The sequence below is a fragment of the Carlito syrichta genome, unplaced genomic scaffold, assembly GCF_000164805.1.
Source record: "Carlito syrichta isolate Samal-C Ts95f unplaced genomic scaffold, Tarsius_syrichta-2.0.1 Scaffold102065, whole genome shotgun sequence".
NCBI lineage: Eukaryota > Metazoa > Chordata > Mammalia > Primates > Tarsiidae > Carlito > Carlito syrichta.
The window spans coordinates 32213-35445 of NW_007046161.1; the positions used below are offsets into that span (position 1 = coordinate 32213).

The window sequence follows — 3233 nt, forward strand, 5'->3', positions numbered from 1 at the left end:
GAGCGGCCACTGCACTCCAGTCTGGGCAACAGTGAGACTCCAACTCAAAAATAAAATAAAATAAAATGTGTGTGCATGCAATAAGGATATATGACTTATATGTATAAGTGTGGTGCGTGGAGTGACATGCATGTGTGCAGCATGTGGCACCTGTGTGTTCACGTGGGTGATGTGTGCACGTGTGACAGATGAGTGTTTGCTGGTGGTGTGGGTGGTATATGTGTGTGTGGTGTGTGCATGCAGCGTGTGCGGCTGCCGTGCATGAGTGCGTGTTGTGTGTGTTGCGTGTTGACATGTGTTGTGTGTTCTGTGTGTGTGCGTGTGTGGTGTATGTTTAGGACTTGTACATGATGAAGGACAGAGTGAATATTTCAGGCTTCTGAATGTGCGCCCGCTCTGAGCGAATCCTTTTCATACTCATAGGACACCTGAGCCTGCCCAAAGAGCGTGGGCAGGGGTGTGTCCTCAAGAGACACGCATGCCCCTTCCGTCGCTGCACCTCCAGCTTCTTGAGGCCGCATCTTCATGCTAGTGTAACAGTCCATGTAAATGTAGCATGATGACGCTAACATCATCAACATTAAATGCTACAAAAATCTCCTAAATTATGAAAATCGTATGTAAGGTGTGATAAGAAATGTGTAAAGGGGCAAACATATGTCTGAAAAAGACCAGACCGTGCGGCCTGAGCAGGCTCACTGCTCAGCGACCCTTTCCACGGCGCGTGTGCCCGTGCTCGGCCCGGTGTGTGACCAAGAGGCATCCCCCAGCAAGGACTCAGCCCCAACGACATGCCAGGGCCTGCGTGAGGTTCTCATGTTCCGGAAGAAACGTGGCAGGCGCTTCTCAGAAGTCACATGAGCAAAACATAACCAGCTTTCATAACTCAGTCTTAACTTCTGACTCCAATTTCTGAGACGTAATCTCATCCTCCATGGAAAACTCAGCCCTCAACGGGCACTCAGCCCCTTCACCTGGATTCGCCCACCGGGCTTCCCTCCCCACCCTTGGGCAATGCCCTGGCCTTGGGGAGAAGGGGCCTTGTGCCCAGTTCCCAGCGTCCCCAGAGCAGTCATGAAGACTGGCGTGTGCACCCACCAGCACGCACGGAGACCCCCCACCAAACTGGGGCCACAGGCTGGGAGGGAGAGGCCTGCTGCACAGCGGGGAACACCCTGAGGTTGACCAGTCCCTACTCCAGACCCAGGGACGTGCAGACACCCCACCTGGCTCCTTGTTCTCTGGGTCTGCGATCTCATTGTCCTGCTTTCCCTGGGCCAGGGCAGAGTGTCAGGAAGCCCGCAGGGATCATGGTGACAGCAAGAATCGGAACGGCCCACGTGGAGCTGGCTCGGGGCCTAGTCCAACCCAAGGCACGTCCGTGGAGAGCCACCCTCAGATGGCTCGGTTGCAGGGTCTGTGGTGGCCAGCTCGCCTGCCACTGTTCTGCTCCTGCTGTTCCCTGGAGAGGGACTCGTTTCTGTGGCCCACGCAGGCTCCCGGGGTCTGGAGGGCCCACGCCCCAGCAGGAAGACCTCCTCCGCCCCATGTCTGCCCTCACTTTCTTGGGAACTTGACTCCTCCGCCTCCCCTCCTGCCCCATCCCTGCCAGCTGAAGACATCATCTGCGGCTGATTCTGGCCGGTGGGCCATGAGCAGAAGAAAGCCTGGCACGTGAGTCCCCAGCTGTCCCTTCTCCTGCTGCAGCTATCTGAGGCAATTCTCACGTGGAGATGCGAGACCAAAACACCAAGGCAGCCAAATGCTGAGTCACTCCCTGAAAGACAGATGCCCCAGGAAGGAGCCCAGGCCTGCAACAGGCTTCCTGTGATGGAGACACAGAGCTCCTATTGTGTCCAGCCACTTGGATTGGGGAGCTGTTTGTTACCAAGCAGAAGCTAGTCTGTCCTGACCAACACAGTGATCTCATCCAGTCCTGCAGCTTTAAATATTACCTGAAGCCGGACTCGGTGGCTCAGGCTATAATCCTGTGCCTTTGGGAGGCTGAGGTGAGTGGATTGCCTGAGCCCGCGGGTTCGAGACCCTCCTGGGCAGCGAGACCTCATCTCTACAATAAATCAAAAAATTAGCCAGGCATGGTAGCGCATGCCTGTAATTCCGGCTACTCGGAAGGCAGAGGCGGAAGGATCGCCAGAGCCCAGCAGGTCGAGGCTGCGGTGGCCGGGAGCGGCCACTGCACTCCAGTCTGGGCGACAGAGTGAGACTCCGACTCAAAAAAACAAAACAAAATAAAATAAATAAATAAATACTACCTGGATGATACACTTCTGGTGTTCTAAGATGCCTGAGCCCGCGAAGTCCGTTCCTGTCCCTAAGAAGGGCTCCAAGAAGGCGGCGACCAAGGTGTAGAAGGACAGAAAGAAGCACCAACACAGCCACAAAGAGAGCTACTCCATGTACATGTTCAAGGTCCTGAAGCAGGTCCACCCGACATGGCATCTCGTCCAAGGCCATGGGCGTCGTGAACTAGCTCATCAACAATATCTTCGAGCACATCACGGGCAAGGCCTCGTGCATGGCGCATTACAACAAGCGCTCGACTATCACCTCCAGAGAGATTCCAATGGCTGTGTGCCTGCTGCTGCCCGGGGAGCTGGTCCAGCATGCAGTGTCTGAGGGCACCAAGGCCATCACCAAGTACACCACTCCAAGTACACTTAGCAAACTCTGCACTTTGATGAACCGGTGACCAGACCCAGGACACACACCAAGAGACTGGCTCCAGTGGTCCTGTGACATTTACTCCAAGGAACTAGCTCTGCATATGAAGACAGTCTCCCTTGACATCATATCCAGCCAATCCATCTCCAGACCCCTGCCGGCCAAATTCCTTCTAAAACACCCTAGCCTCTGGGTTCTTGGGGAGGCAGATTTGAGAAATCTCTTCCATCCTCCTCTCTCGGCGGCTTTGCGTAACTAAAGACTTTTTTGCTGTTAAAAAAAAAATACTACCTGATGCCAATAACTTCCAAATGTATAGATCCTCTCAGACTCCAGACTCACGCATCCAACTGCCGACTCAACATCTCTACTTGGAGTTAGACATTTCAAACTCAACATGTCCAAAGCTGAATTCTCAACCCCCCCCCAAATACTTTCTGTTCCAGTTGGCAACCACACCATTCCAGGTGGTCACCACTTCTCACCAGCCTGCATCGCTCCTACCCTGCTTGAAGCTGCCATCATCTATCACCTAGATCACTGGGAGATGG

At 54.1% G+C, this 3233-nt stretch overlaps 1 pseudogene; it reads left to right on the top strand.

Annotated features, from left to right (window-relative positions):
* Window positions 1–2301: 2301 nt before the first annotated feature.
* LOC103267362 lies at window positions 2302–2710 on the top strand (annotated as a pseudogene).
* The last annotated feature ends 523 nt before the right edge of the window (window positions 2711–3233 follow it).